This window comes from Orcinus orca, chromosome 3, assembly GCF_937001465.1.
Source record: "Orcinus orca chromosome 3, mOrcOrc1.1, whole genome shotgun sequence".
Lineage (NCBI taxonomy): Eukaryota > Metazoa > Chordata > Mammalia > Artiodactyla > Delphinidae > Orcinus > Orcinus orca.
In genome coordinates, this window is record NC_064561.1 from 114897839 (window position 1) to 114914555 (window position 16717).

Consider the following 16717-nt stretch of genomic DNA (forward strand, 5'->3'; position numbering starts at 1 on the left):
TCATGATATATTTAAAGTGATGAAAGGGAAGAACCTACAACCAAGATCCTCTACCTGGCAAGGATCTCATTCAGATTCAATGGAGAAATCAAAAGCTTTACAGACAAGCAAAAACTAAGAGAATTCAGTACCACCAAATTTGCTCTACAACAAATGCTAAAGAAACTTCTCTAAGTGGGAAACACAAGAGAAGAAAAGGACCTACAAAAACTAACCCAAGGGGCTTCCCTGGTGGTGCAGTGGTTGAGAGTCCGCCTGCCGATGCAGGGGACATGGGCTCGTGCCCCTATCCGGGAAAATCCCATGTGCCGTGGAGCAGCTGGGCCCATGAGCCATGGCCGCTGAGCCTGTGCGTCTAGAGCCTGTGCTCCACAACAGGAAAGGCCACAACAGTGAGAGGCCCGCGTACAGCAAAACAAACAAACAAACAAACAAAAAAACAGTTCAGAAAATGGTATAGGAACATACATATCAATAATTACCTTAAATGTGAATGGATTAAATGCTCCAACCAAAAGACACAGGCTTGCTGAATGGATAGAAAAACAAGACCCATATATATGCTGTCTACAAAAGACCCACTTCAGACCTAGGGACACATACAGACTGAAAGTGAGGGGTTGGAAAAAGATTTTCCATGCAAAAGGAAATCAGAAGAAAGCTGGAGTAACAATCCTCATATCAGATAAAATAGACTTTAAAATAAAGAATGTTACAAGAGACAAGGAAGGGCACTACATAATGATCAAGGGATCAATCCAAGAAGAAAATATAACAATTATAAATATATATGTACCCAACATAGGAGCACCTCAATACATAAGGCAAATGCTAACAGCTATAAAAGAGAAAATCAACAGTAACACAATAAGAGTGGGAGACTTTAACACCTCACTTACACCAATGGACAGATCATCCAAACAGAAAGTTAATAAGGAAACACAAGCTTTAAATGACACAATAGACCAGATAGATTTAATTGATATTTATAAGACATTCCATCTAAAAACAGCAGATAACACTTTCTTCTCAAGTGCACACGGAACATCCTCCAGGATAGATCACATCTTGGGTCACAAATTAAGCCTCAGTAAATTTAAGAAAATTGAAATCATATCAAGCATCTTTTCCAACCACAACACTATGAGGTTAGAAATCAGTTACAGGAAAAAGAAACGTAAAAACACAAACACATGGAGGCTAAACAATACATTACTAAATAAGCAAGAGATCACTGAAGAAATCAAAGAGAAATCAAAAAATACCTAGAGACAAATGACAATGAAAACATGATGATCCAAAACCTATGTGATGCAGCAAAAGCAATTCTAAGAGGGAAGTTTATAGCAATAAAAGCCTACCTCAAGAAACAAGAAAAATCTCAAATAAACAATCTAACCTTACACCTAAAGGAACTAGAGAAAGAAGAACAAACAAAACCCAAAGTTAGTAGAATGAAAGAAATCGTAAAGATCATAACAGAAATAAATGAAATAGAAACAAAGAAAACAATAGCAAAGATCAATAAAACTAAAAGCTGGTTCTTTGAGAGGATAAACAAAATTGACAAACCTTTAGCCAGACTCATCAAGAAAAAGAGGGAGAGGACTCAAATCAATAAAATTAGAAATGAAAAAGGGAGGTTACAATGGACACTGCAGAAATACAAAGCATCCTAAGAGACTACTACAAGCAACACTATGCCAATAAAATGGACAACCTGGAAGAAATGGACAAATTCTTAAACAGTTATAACCTTCCAAGACTGAACCAGGAAGAAATAGAAAATATGAGCAGACCAATCAGAAGTAATGAAATTGAAACTGTGATGTTAAATCTTCCAACAAACGAAAGTCCAGGACCAGGTGGCTTCACAGGTGATTTCTTTCAAACATTTAGAGAAGAGCTAACACCCATCTTCTCAAACTCTTCCAAAAAATTGCAGAGGAAGGAACACTCCCAAATTCATTCTATGAGGACACCATCACCCTGATACCTAAACCAGACAAAGATACTACAAAAAATGAAATTACAGACCAATATCACTGCTGAATATAGATGCAAAAATCCTCAATAAAATACTAGCAAACAGAATCCAACAACACATTAAAAGGATCATACACCGTGACCGAGTGGGATTTATCCCAGGGATGCAAGGCTTCTTCAATATATGCAAATCAATCAATGTGATACACCATATTAACAAACTGAAGAAAAAACCATATGATCAATAAATGCAGAAAAAGCTTTCAACAAAATTCAACACCGATTTAGGATAAAAACTGTCCAGAAAGTGGGCATAGAGGGAACCTACCTCAACATAATGAAGGCCATATACCACAAACCCACAGCAAACATCATTCTCAATGGTGAAAAACTGAAAGCATTTCCTCTAAGATCAGGAACAAGACAAGGATGTCCACTCTTGCCACTACTATTCAACATAGTTTTGGAATTTCTAGCCATGGCAATCAGAGAAGAAAAAGAAATAAAAGGAAGCTTCCCTGGTGGCGCAGTGGTTAAGAATCCGCCTGCCAGTGCAGGGGACATGGGTTTGAGCCCTGGTCCGGGAAGATCCCACATGCCACAGGGCAACTTAGCCTGTGCGCCACAACTACTGAGCCTGTGCTCTAGAGCCTGTGAGCCACAACTACTGAGCCCGCGCGCCTAGAGCCCATGCTCCACAGCAAGAGAAGCCACCGCAATGAGAGGCACACGTACCGCAACAAAGAGTAGCCCCCGGTTGCCGCAACTAGAGAAAGCCGTGCACAGCAACAAAGAACCAAAGTAGCCAAAAATAAATAAATAAATTTATTAAAAAAAGAAATAAAAGGAACACAAATTGGAAAAGAAGAAGTAAAACTGTCACTGTTTGCAGATGACATGATACTATACATAGAGATCCTAAAGATGCCACCAGAAAACTACTAGAGCTAATCGATGAATTTGGTAAAGTTGCAGGGTACAAAATTAATGCACAGAAATCTCTTGCATTCCTATACACTAACAAGGAAAGATCAGAAAGAGAAATTAAGGGAACAATCCCATTCACCATTGCAACAAAAAGAATAAAATACCTAGGAATAAACCTACCTCAGGAGGTAAAAGACCTGTACTCAGAACACTATAAGACACTGATGAAAGAAATCAAAGATGACACAAACAGATGGAGAGATATACCATGTTCTTGGATTGGAAGAATCAATATTGTGAAAATGACTATACTGCCCAAAGCAATCTACAGATTTAATGCAATCCCTATCAAATTACCAGTGACATTTTTTACAGAATTACAACAAAAAATCCTAAAATTTATATGGAGACACAAAAGACCCTGAATAGCCAAAGCAATCTTGAGGGAAAGAAACAGAGCTGGAGGAATCAGATTCCCTGACTTCATACTATACTACAAAGCTACAGTAATCAAGACAATATGGCACTGGCACAAAAACAGACATATAGATCAATGAAACAGGATAGAAAGCCCAGAGATAAACCCATGCACCTATGGTCAACTAATCTGACAAAAGAGGCAAGGATATACAATGGAGAAAAGACAGCCTCTTCAATAAGTGGTGCTGGGAAAACTGGACAGCTACATGTAAAAGAATGAAAGTAGAACACTCCATAACACCATACACAAAAATAAACTCAAAATGGATTAAAGACCTAAATGTAAGACCAGACACTGTAAAACTCTTAGAGGGAAACATAGGAGGAACACTCTTTGACATAAATCAAAGATCAGCAAGATCTTTTTTGACCCACCTCCTAGAGAAATGGAAATAAAAACAAAAGAAAACAAATGGGACCTAATGAAACTTAAAAGCTTTTGCACAGCAAAGGAAACTATAAACACTATGAAAAGACAAACCTCAGAATTGGAGAAAATATTTCCAAACGAATCAACGGACAAAGGGTTAACCTCCAAAATATATAAACAGCACATGCAGCTCAATATTAAAAAACAAACAACCCAATCCAAAAATGGGCAGAAGACCTAAATAGACATTTCTCCAAAGAGGACATACAGATGGCCAAGGAGCACATGGAAAGCTGCTCAACATCACTAATGATTAGGGAAATGCAAATCAAAACTGCAATGAGGTATCACCTCACACCAGTTAGAATGGGCATCATCAGAACATCTACAAACAACAAATACTGGAGAGGGTGTGGAGAAAAGGGAACCCTCTTGCACTGTTGGTGGGAATGTAAATTGATACAGCCACTATGGAGAACAGTATGGAGGTTCCTTAAAAAAGGTTGCGCAGTGGTTTAGAGTCCGCCTGCTGATGCAGGGGACACGGATCCGTGCCCTGGTCCAGGAAGATCCCACATGTCGCAGAGCGGCTGGGCCCGTGAGCCATGGCTGCTGAGCCTGTGCGTCCGGAGCCTGTGCTCCACAACGGGAGAGGCCACAACAGTGAGAGGCCCGCGTACAGCAAAAAAATAAATAAATGAAAAATAAAAATAGAATTACCATATGACCCAGCAATCCCACTACTGGGCATATAACCAGAGAAAACCATAATTCAAAAAGACACATGGGGACTTCCCTGGTGGCGCAGTGGTTAAGAATCCGCCTGCCAATGCAAGGGACCACGGGTTTGATCCCTGGTCCAGGAAGATCCCACATGCCATGGAGCAACTGAGCCCGCGCGCCACTACTGAGCCCCTGTGCACAACTACTGAAGCCCACGCACCTAGAGTCCTTGCTCAGGAACAAGAGAAGCCACCGCAATGAGAAGTCTGCACACCGCAACAAAGAGTAGCCCCTGCTCGCTGCAACTAGAGAAGGCCCTCGTGCAGCAACGAAGACCCAATGTAGCCAAAAATGAATAAATAAAAATAAATAAATTATATTAAAAAAGACACAGCACAATGTTCATTACGGCACTATTTTTTTTTCTTTTTTTTTGCGGTACGCGGGCCTCTCACTGTTGTGGCCTCTCCGGTTGCGGAGCAGAGGCTCCGGACGCGCAGGCTCAGCGGCCATGGCGCACGGGCCCAGCCACTCCGCGGCATGTGGGATCTTCCCGTACCGGGGCTTGAACCCGTGTCCCCTGCATCGGCAGGCGGACTCTCAACCACTGCGCCACCAGGGAAGCCCCAGCGGCACTATTTACAATAGCCAGGTCATGGAAGCAACCTAAATGCCCATCAACAGACGAATGGTAAAGAAGATGTAGTACACGTATACAATAGAATATTGCTCAGTCATAAAGAGGAACAAAATTGGGTCATTTGTAGAGACGTGGCTGGACCTAGAGACTGTCATATAGAGTGAAGTAAGTCAGAAAGAGAAAAACAAATATCGTATATTAACGCATATATGTGGAATCTAGAAAAATGGTATAGATGGACCAGTTCGCAGGGCGAAGTAGAGACACAGATGTGGAGAGCAGGCGTGTGGACGCCAGGGGGGAGGACGGGGTGGTGGTGGTGGTGGTGGGATGAACTGGGAGATTGGGATTGACATGTATACACTAATATGTATAAGATCGACAACTAATAAGAACCTGCTGTATAAAAAAATAAATAAAATTCAAGAAAAGAAAAAGAGCTAACATTTTGTGATGCTTACTATGTTCCAGCAACTATGTTAAGTACTTAACAACACTTAGTTATTTGTTATAACAACCCCCTGAGCTAAGCACTATTAATTTTACCAATTTTCAGATGAAGAAACTGAGGCTTAGGAAATTTAGGAGGTTTTCAAATGGTCACCCAGCTAAGAAATGATGGCGTGAAGATTCCAACTCAGACAGTTTGACTCCTAAACACAGAGTAAGAGAGGACAGGAAAATATTTAAATGGAGTACGAGGCACATGACAGAAATGGAGTGTAGTCCAGAGAACCAAGGACGATGTCTCAGGCCTCAAACAGGAGGGTGACTTCATCAAGTAGAACTGCCTGGGCATGACTGATGATGCAAGGCCAGAGGCCCTCTGAACAACCACTCAGAACTTAACCAGCCTCCAGGTAAAGTGAGTCAGGGCTATTTGGTATAAGCCTGTGCCTTTAGCAAGAGCCTCTTTCTACTTTTTATAAAAATTTCTGCAGATATCTAGATATTTCTGATTTTATTATTTATCCAATCAGTCGACAAATATTTAATAAACATCCTCTTTGGCCCATGCAAAATTGTAGGTGCTGTGGATATGCAGAGAGAATTAAGTTACGGTCCAAATATTAAGGAATTCCCAAGCTGGTAGAGAGGATTGCCGAGTACTCAAAAAATCAGAATAACAGTAAGCATGGGGTGTGAGGAGTGCAGAGGAGTGTATCAAACCCTTTGCCTGTAGTTAGAGGACTGGGGAGACAACCCAGAGACAGTGAAGAAGAGCAGAGTCCGTAAAACTGGACATAATTTTCCCAGGAGACAAGGGAAGGAAAGGACATTTAAGGCAGAAAGAACAGCACACGGAAAGAAATGGAATGCTGAATAGGTATGGTGCATTCCAGAAACAGCTTGCCGGATTTAGAAATGTAGGCAGAGGAGGCCGTGTAATTCACCAATAAGACAAGGTTGATATTTTGTGAGTGAAAGGGAGTGCTTTTCATAATTACTCTGGGATAACAGGAGCAAACAGGCACTGTCACAGGTAAACTAGGATGTTTGGTCACCCCAAGTGAGGAGGCCACAGATTGGAAACGGTTTAGGGATCACATAGACTTGGATTTGAATCAAGACTTGGATGGTCAGAGGCAGAATAGCTGTGTTCAGTCAGTTACTAGCTGACTATGCCTTAATTCCTCATCTGTAAAATGGAAATTAATAATTCCTTCCTTGTAGGTTTGTGTAAATGAGGCAACACATAGAATTCAACTAGTACAATACTGGTCTATAGTGGGTGTCCAATAAGTATGGTTTCCCTGTGTCTACTCTACTCCCACCATGGGCCAAAAAAATGAGATGAGGCTGGAGGATTAGACGAGATTACCACGGATCTTTTGTATTATGCTAAGGAGTTTGGATTTCAACCTGAAAAAAATAATTAAGCAGAATTATAATTAAGCACAGGCTCCTCTGTGCTTTAGAAATATAAGCTGACAGCAGCATTTAAAATGTATATCAGGACTTCCCTGGTTGTGCGGTGGTTAAGAATCTGTCTGCCAATGCAGGGGACACGGGTTTGAGCCCTGGTCTGGGAAGATCCCACATGCCGCGGAGCAGCTAAGCCCGTGCACCACAACTACTGAGCCTGCGCTCTAGAGCCTGTGAGCCACAACTACTGAACCCACGTGCCACAACTACTGAAGCCTGTACGCCTAGAGCCTGTGCTCTGCAACAAGAGAAGCCACCGCAATGAGAAGCCCGCGCACCACAATGAAGAGTAGCCCCCGCTCGCCACAACTAGAGACAGTCCGTGTGCAGCAACAAAGACCCAATGCAGCCAAAAATAAATAAGTTAATTAAAACATATAATAAAATGTATATCAGCAGTGAGTCGTATCCAGGAGCTCCTGGTGACCCCTGGCACCAGAAAGCCTGGAGATCCTCATCTTTCTGAATGGGACTCATCCTTTTCTGACATTAGAAAATGGGGGTAGGGGGAGCTATCAGTCTTTTGGAGTGGAGACGAGCCACAGAGGGTGATTTAGAATGGGAAATTCTGACAACTCCCTAGGAATCAGGCTCTCAAAGAGTGGTCCCAGATTAGCAGCATCTGGGAACTTGAATATGTTAGAATTATAAATTCTCAGCCCTAAGTAGACCTACTGAATCAGAAACTCTGAGGATGAGAGTCCAACAATCTGTGTTTTAACTAGTCTGCTAAAAGATTCTGATATACACCAAAGTTTGATAACCACTGCACTAATTCAAAAGTATTCTGCAGAGCTAAAAATCAAGTGGCAGATCAAGGTCAGTGAATCAGAGGATAGAAACGAATATGTCATCAAACTAAGGGAGAAACAGAAGTAGTCATTAAAGTCAAAGTATAAAGTGAGGGACTTGGAGTGCCAGGGAGGTGAGAAGGAACCCCTAAGTAAGAAAATAAGCAGTTAACATGGTCTTTGGAAAACACCTGAGATATTTACTGTAGCCTCTTTCAGTTTCCTAGGGCTGCCGTAACAAAGCACCTAACTGGGTGGCTTAAACAACAGAAATTTGTTCTCTTATACTTTTGGAGGCTAGAAGTCAGAAATCAAGACTTCAACAGGGCCAGGCTCCTCTGGGGTTCTAGGTAGAGTCCTTCCTTGCCTATTTTTTTTTTTTTTTTTTTGCGGTACGCGGGCCTCTCGCTGCTGTGGCCTCTCCCATTGCAGAGCACAGGCTCCGGACGCGCAGGCTCAGCGGCCATGGCTCACGGGCCCAGCCGCTCCGCGGCATGTGGGATCTTCCCGGACCGGGTCACGAACCCGTGTCCCCTGCATCGGCAGGCAGACTCTCAACCACTGCGCCACCAGGGAAGCCCCTTCCTTGCCTTTTAGTAGCTTCTGGTGGACATCCGTCCTTCGTGTGCCTTGACTTGTAGCTGCAACACCCCAACTTTGCCTCTATCATCACATGTTCTTCTCCCTGTGAGTCTCTCCCTGTGTCTCTTCTTCTAAGGATACCAGTCGTATTGTATTAGGGCCCACCTTAATGACTTCATCTTAACTAATTACATCTGCAACATCCCTATTTCCAAATAAGGTCACATTCTGGAGTACTGGGGGTTCAGACTTCAAGACGATCTCATTCCTAGGTACTGCAGATTAGGACTTCAACATATTTGGGGGGCAGAGTGGGGGACATAAATCAACCTATAACGTAGCCCATCGTCGGCTCTTCTACAGCTGACACTGCATAGTTTGGGTTTCCCCAGAAATAAATCCTGAAACAGAGATTCGTTTCTAAATAGTTTATTTGGTAGGTGATCCCAGAAAACACCCTAGGGAAGTAGGAAAGTGGAACAAAGCAGGGAAGGCATTCAGTAAAGGGTATGGGCAACCAGAGCTCAATCCACTAGAGAACACTGGGAAAAGTGTAGAACCCATGCCTCAGAGGGGGCTCAGGTGTTTGCATGATCTTGGATGAGGGCTACTCAGGAGGACCATTAATTCTTAGGCATTCCCAGTCTGCTACCAGCCGCGGAGGAACAGCCCTCGCTGGTCAGGAAAGCCCTCAAGTGAAGAGATGCTGGCAGCGGTAAGTCAGGCCAATATGCACAGAAATGGTCGAGACTGAGGACATGGGTACCAGAGGCATCTGCCCTTAGTGGGAGGGCTGGCTTTAAGGGGGAAGAAGGAAATAAATAAATACAAACCCTGTGTACAAGTCAGTAAATCAATCGTGTTAGGAGGTCTATACAATATGAAATGGCCAATTTGATTTTTTAAAATTTCTCACTCAGTTGAGTTGATTTATTTTACTCTAGTCTAAAGCTTTCTGGCCACTGAAATGTTAAAAAAAAATTCTTATATTACCTGATTTTAATTGTTGTAAAATTACTGATGAGGCTATTTGGAGTTTTCAAGAGACTTCTTTTTTCCAAGTTTGTGAGAAATGAAAAATAAAAAGAAATTCTGACAGCTCCCTGATACCACAGAAGGACAAACGGGAAAGAGAGAATCTGAATAACCTGCCCATGGTCACTTAATATTGTGTAGAAAGAACTGGAAAAAGCATTTCCTGTCTTGGCCTCTTCTCTGCTTCTTTAGCTACTCAGCTGTGTCTCACTTACTAGAAGACTAACGTAAACCAAATAGTTATATGGTGCTCGTTCTAAAAAAGCATGGTGGATTTCTTAGTATTAAGGTCTATTTTTAAGGTAGATACCCTGCATTTTCACATGGGTAGAGCTTAACGCCACATGTATCTTATTAAAAAAAAAAAAAAAGGAAACAGGCTCAGAGAGTTTTCTTGCTTCAAGTCATGCAGCAAGTTTTTGATAGAATCAGAATTACAATCCAAGCTTGTTTTCCTCTTATTTGTGTTCTTTTTACACAAATACAACTATTTTCTGGTTTTTTTAAGAGATATGTATACAATGTGATCTCACCACAGAAAAAATATATTTTACTGGCTATTGAGGCACACTAACATAATTTGACCTTTTCACGTTTAAAACTGTGTGCCAAGAAAGTTGGCAAAGCTCAAAAAGAATGTTTTTTTCCCCTCTACGTATTGTGTTTTGTGATGCAAAGACTTTGCATGCAGAATGATGTTCCTTTCTGTATCTAATATAGTAATATAAAATCCAGTGTGGTTAAACCACTGTAACTTTAGGATAATAGTCTAATTAAAGTTATGTGTAAAGAAGTTTTGCCAACAAAGAATAATTTTCAACACCAGACTAGGTGGGTGGTCCTGGAATAGTCAAGGGAGAAAAGAGAATCCAGTTATTACTTTCTCAACATAATATTTAATGGGGAATCATGCTTTATAGGCTCATAATTTATAATTGTCTCATGCAAAAAAAATCATGAAAATTATATCTGTGAGAAAATTTTAACAAAGTTATAAAATAGCTGTGAATTTTATATTTTCTTTTGGCAAAAATTAGATCTAGAAGGAAGATTTTGTATGAATTATTTCTTTGGATTCTTATAGACATGGTTTCAAATCCTATCTCCTACTTATTCATAGAATGGACATTTTATTTACTCAAACTGTTTTGTCGTCTGTAAAGTATTTTCAAACTTTTATTCCCATCTACTAATGTAGATGTATGTCTACTGACATACATTAAGTGTAAAGAGTCTTTTTCTAAATAAAACTACTTAAAAGGATTATAGTTAAGATAAATGACAGTCTGATATATTAAGTAGACACTCAATAAAAAATATTTTTGTTCCAGTCATGGTATGTGCTCTTTGTGCTATATCATGACATGTGTTAGAAGAAGTATAGAAAGACAGAGACTTTGGAGTTGGACAGACTGGAATTTATAAATACCAACTGTGCTATTTACCAACCTGGTGACCATGGATATGTTACTTAACCTCTCACAACTTCAATTGCTTCTTCTCTAAGATAAAGAATGGGAACAACCAGCCTTCAGTGTTGAGAATCAAATCAGTTTATGAATATATGAAAAAACTTTAGTTTTTTCATCTCTAAAATAGGAATCCTATTCATTACTTATCCTAAAATGTTGTTATGAAGGCCAACTTACATAATGTATTTGAAAGTAGATTTTTTAAAAAATTTGCTAAGTATTATACAAATGTTATAATTTTTGTTGTCATTAAAATTACTAAATAGGATCTTAATATCATTAAAATTGTTAAAATTAAAAGTTAATTTAAAATCTTATAATTTCTTTCTGCTGAATAATAATTTATCCTAGAAAGTATTTGCTTAACTCCCAAACTTAATCAAATCATGCAGTTGTTGAATATTATAAATCATGACCTAGTATCTTTGTTTTTCTCTTTTCTTTTTTTGCTGTGCTACACGGCCTGTGGGATTCTAGTTCCCCGACCAGGGATTGAACTCGGGCCCTCTGCAGTGAGAGCGCAGAGTCCTAACCCCTGGACTGCCAAGGCATTCCCATGACCCAGTATTTTTAAAAACTTATTTGTGAATATTTAAATTTTTAGCAAACCAAATTTATCTGCTAATGATTATTAATATTACAAATTTATTTTTGTTTTTAAAATGATTTGTTACAGACTTCCTTTAATCACTCACCCCTACTCTATGTTAAATATGTGATTTAATCAGTAATTCCATTTTACATGAATTTTTAGGATCTCACTGCTTTTTGAAATCATGATAGCATAAAATGTTTTCCTGTAAATATTTGTTTACAGGAAAACATTTGTTTACAGGAAAACAAATTTGTTCATTTGTTAAAATGAACAAATTAGAAATATTGATGAATTCCTGTGGCTGAAGCCCCACAGGTAATCTCTGAGTTGCAAAGTCTGCCCTGATGAAGCTTATATACGAAGTAAGGTAGAAGACAGATGGAACTGATGATGTCAGTGAAATATCTGTGGAGGAACTGGTACCCAAGTGAGATACTGAAGACAAAGAGGATGAGAAAGGAGAGGGTAATGGCCTGTGTAAAGAAGGAGAACTGGGTTGACCAGGCATTTTCAGAGACTCAGACCGTGGTGATGAGAAGAAATAGGAAATCAGTTGCTTGTGGGAGTCACTGTTTCCCAGGCTTAGGAGGGAGTGAACAGACATTGAGGGTTTTTAGCAAAAGAGTTGCCAACTAAAAGTGAAGTTCTGGGGGATTAACTTGTCAGTGAAGTCTTGAGCTCAATAGAGTGGAGAAAGACAGAAAAACTTCTCAGAAGAATATCAACAGTTTAGGTATGACTTGAGTATAATGGCAGTCATGGATAAAAGATTAGGAAGTGAGTATTACGAAAAATTAAAAACAGATTGTACTTGTCAGCTGATCCAACTGGAATACAGAGAAGTCAGAAAGGAAAGAAGTTTGGATTTTCTTTTTTGGGGTCAGGGGAGGGACTCGTGGATGGTATGGTCCACTCAGGTATAGAAATGTTTGTTTAATCTGATGTGGCATCCAATTAGACTAGTTTTGTAGCAGACTAGGGCTGGAGTCTTGAAAGTGGCCTAGTTCTATGAAGGAGAAAGTGTGGGCTTGTATAACTAACCCTGGTCTCAGATGCAGAGCTCAGGAAGTAGACTCATGTGCCATAAATCTTCCATTGCTATTGTAGTTCCATTGTATCGAAGACTTTTCTCTAAGAGGCCCTTTTGTTCAAATTATCAGGTAAACTTTCTAGTTATGAAAGTCATTTCAACCTTCACACTGTCAACCAACATACTTATATTCCGTTAAGTTCAACACCAAGAAAAGCTGTAGGTTTTCACATTTATTGTAATGGAATGTTCTTTGCAAAGCTTTAGCTTTGGCCACTTAAATGTCAACATTGTTAACAATACTGTCTCTAAATTAGATACCTACAGGAAAGCTCTTTTAGTTGGAAGACCTTGCATGTTATAATGTTCCTATACTTGAATGTATTAGTAATAAGAGGTAGATTCCAAAGCATATGTGCTTCTAGCCCACTATTCTAATCAGCTGGGTTTAAATTCAGTTTTGTACTTAAAAACTTTATGATTGGTTAGGAAAATCACCCCCAAAATGAACACATCCAAAGAGAATCTTAGGATTTTAGGCATTTAAAATATCTTTCATTAATCTTGGAGTTGATTTTAATAAAAACACTGCTTGAGATAATTCTCTATGTTAAAAACATTCAGCTATCTCCAGCCACTTTGTCAGTTTAGCAAGGGATCAGGATTTCTCCTTCCCTGCCAAAAATGGAGCTCTGGGTTTGTGGCTTTTTCCTGATATGATCCTGTTGTGTCTCTTTCTTGGGGCCATGTGTTTGTGTGATGGAAGATAATTGAGAATATAGGCTCCTTTCTTCCTTCTGCTTTACACAAGTCACACATCACGCTCCCACGCTCATCTCCATTAGTCTTCCTGGTTTCCTCCAGGTAGATTCTTGGGTCACTGAGAAAGGTACCTCCTATCAGTTGGTGTGTTTCCTTTTCAAACATCCGAAACCTACCAGACAGTAGGCACAGTTCTTCTAACTATTAAATTTCTTTTCTTTTTTAAATATTTATTGGGCTTCCCTGGTGGCGCAGTGGTTGAGAGTCCGCCTGCCGATGCAGGGGACGCGGGTTCGTGCCCCGGTCCGGGAGGATCCCGCATGCCGCAGAGCGGCTGGGCCCGTGAGCCATGGCCGCTGAGCCTGCGCGTCCGGCGCCTGTGCTCTGCAACGGGAGAGGACGCAACAGTGAGAGCCCCGCGTACCGCAAAAAAAAATAAAAAAATAAAAAAAAATAAATATTTATTGATTTATTTGGCTGCACTGGGTCTTAGTTGCGGCACGCGGGATTTAGTTCCCTGACCAGGGATCGAACCTGGGCCCCCTGCATTGGGAGCGTGGAGTCTTAACCACTGGACCACCAGGGAAGTCCCTAACTATTGAATTTCTTAAAAACAAAACAAAACAAAAGCAAAAAAAAACTTCTACCTTTCTTTGTCATCAAGCTAGAAAGGGCCAGGAAAAAATTTGTATTCTCAAAGTCACATCCTTTAAAATTACGATTTTTTAAAGTTATATACCTCCTCGAATAGCAGGAAGTTTACATTTATAGATCCTAGTATTATTGTTTTCACAATGCCAGATCGTGATAAACATTTGTACATCTAAAACCTAATATATTTTAATTGTTCTGGCATTAGTCAGAATAGGATTTCTCACCAATGCTCACACAAACTACATAAAAATAATCAGTGGTTGCTGATTTTCTTCCTTTTTACATACTTGGACACACTTTAAAACACATAGATGAAGTAGAATCTCTGGTTATTTAAAGTTTACGTGTAACAAAAAACTACCTACATCTCTACTATCTACATATCTGAATATACACATACATTGACCTATATCCATATCTATATACTATATATGTGTGTGTATGCATGTGTGTCCACACATATCACATTTATTTATTTTTTTATATCTTAAAATTTGCTCTTTATTTTTATCCAAGTTATACATGCACACATATCACATTTAGCAGCACTGAATTTATTCTTCCAGTCTTCCCAATGTTCAGGCAGCAACATATTTTAAAGATTGGATAATTATGGTTTTCTTAATATGAAAACTGAAACTTCAACTGGAGTTTAAAATTGGAGTTACATCTAGAGTCTTCATTGATGCCTCCTTTTTAATTATGGTAAAATGTAAATTGAGAAATAATGACTGAATATTTCATCCTGTATATTTCACGTGGCCTCAAGAGTGTGTGTGCAGAGTTGGTATAGGAATGTTGATAAATAAGTGCCAAGGATTAGCCAATAGCTTGTCCACTTGCTAATGTAAAGCATCTGCTCGGTTGCAAACCTTCCTGGACGTCAAGGCGCACGGGTAGGCTTGGAGGTGGAATTCCTGCAGGAGCCGCCTGACCCAGGCTGCAGACGAACTCTTCTTGCAGAGGGGCCTTACTTTCCCAATAGACGTGCTTTGGAGCTTATCCAAAAATGAGTCCAATTGAGCAATGTTGACCTAAACAATTATTTTTAGCAATAATACTTGTAAGAAGTTTTCAATCTAAAAATGACGTGTAAAGTAGAAATCTGCATTCTTATTCTCCTCGAGCATTTGCACTCACTACTGGCTTCAACAAGGAAGAAACAGGAACTGCTCAGTGTATCACTGTATATTGGGACAGCCAGCCCCCGAAAGCAGTTGCTGAACTCAGTCTCAAATTAAATTGATAGGACGTTTTTCCTAAAGTACCTGCTTTATCGCTCAAGATTTCACCCATGTGAGTGAGATCACTCTCATGATTGAAGTCCTTCCGTTTCACTTTAACCAGAGAAGCTCTGCAGGAATTTTCACTAGCCCCGAAAGGTTTGCAGTTTTTCAGCACAAGGCTACAGGATGTCTCCTCCTCTACCACCTCTACTAATCACTGTTATTTTCAAGCTATTGTAAATTGAGTACAGCATCCTTTATTCAGGAAAGCTCTCCTGGCTTGTGTCACTTCAGCCACATTGTTCTCTCTGGCAGGTAAGACTAAGCCTATAGCTTTTTAACTTCAAACCTAAAAGAGGAAAGCAGCATCGCCAAGACACACGTGAATATCGTTCATCTAAGTCAAAGGGCTGTGTTGCCATTAGTGTAATCCAGTCACGAATGCTACCTCGAATTCCTGGGCTTCCCTTCTATTTAGAATGACTTCTATTTTCACACGCTAACACTCTGTGCCAAAATGCAGCCTGGGACTGGCCCTCTGACAGAATCATGGAGAAGTTGTAATTACTGCTTAGTTAGGTGTCTGCTCCATTAGACCTACATGAGTCACTTTTGTTCTTTTCTTTTTTTTTTTTTGTCACAAGCTTCCTATTCCTTTAGATTCCTTTTCTCTGTGTAAAGGGTGAAGTCTCTGTAGACTGTTCCCACAGTGTCCTCAGTCCAATAGGTTACAAAGGTACTAACACACTAAATAGAAGTGGTACCCTTGGGAAAATCCATTTCTTCTGAGCTTGTTCCTGTTCCAATGAATGAGGACCTCTTTGAGGTTACAAATATGTTTAGCAACATCTCCATACACATGATTACAGGTTATTTCATTCAGACTCCAAGGAGAAAGGCTTCCTATCCTGGACATGCATGAGGTGATGAATACACTCTTTTGGAACAAGGAAGCCTTATTTCAAGGACTCTTTGTATTCTGCTGAGTACCCTAATGAGCTATCCAGGGTGGCACATCAATGTGGGAGCAGGCAGAGAAGGCCTGTTACCCTCTTTTCATTAGTCCTGCTCTCCTTTGTATCTCTGTTGTTGTCTCACAGGACTTCTCATTCCTCAGAAGAAAAAACATGACTTTCATTTTATGGCCCAAACCACCAAAACCATCAGCTTTTCTATATGGCGCACAGGACATAAGAACCTCATCTCTTGCCTCTCGGCCTATATGAGAGAGTCTCTCCTGGTAGGGATTTTGCTGCTTCAAAGATGGATGCAGAAAATACCAATCTGAAAGCCTGAGGGATATGCTTGTTTGTTACGTTCGCCATATTTAATGATCCTCAAACCACGGGTGAATCGATTCAGATACAGTCAGTCAGGTTGGATCTATATGAAGAAAGTGAATCATTAAGATACTTATCCAGGTAAGTTGGGCCCAGTGCATGTTTCAAGAGTAACTGTTTGGAGTTTGCATTATTCAGATAATGCCTCGATTCTTCATTTCATGTAATATTTGTAGAC

General features: G+C 40.0%; 1 non-coding gene across 1 annotated transcript; it reads right to left on the reverse strand.

The window, feature by feature from the left end:
* Positions 1-13832: 13832 nt before the first annotated feature.
* Positions 13833-13905, reverse strand: TRNAW-CCA (transfer RNA tryptophan (anticodon CCA)). The gene has a single exon. It is a non-coding gene; the product is annotated as a tRNA-Trp (tRNA).
* Between the last annotated feature and the right edge of the window lie 2812 nt (positions 13906-16717).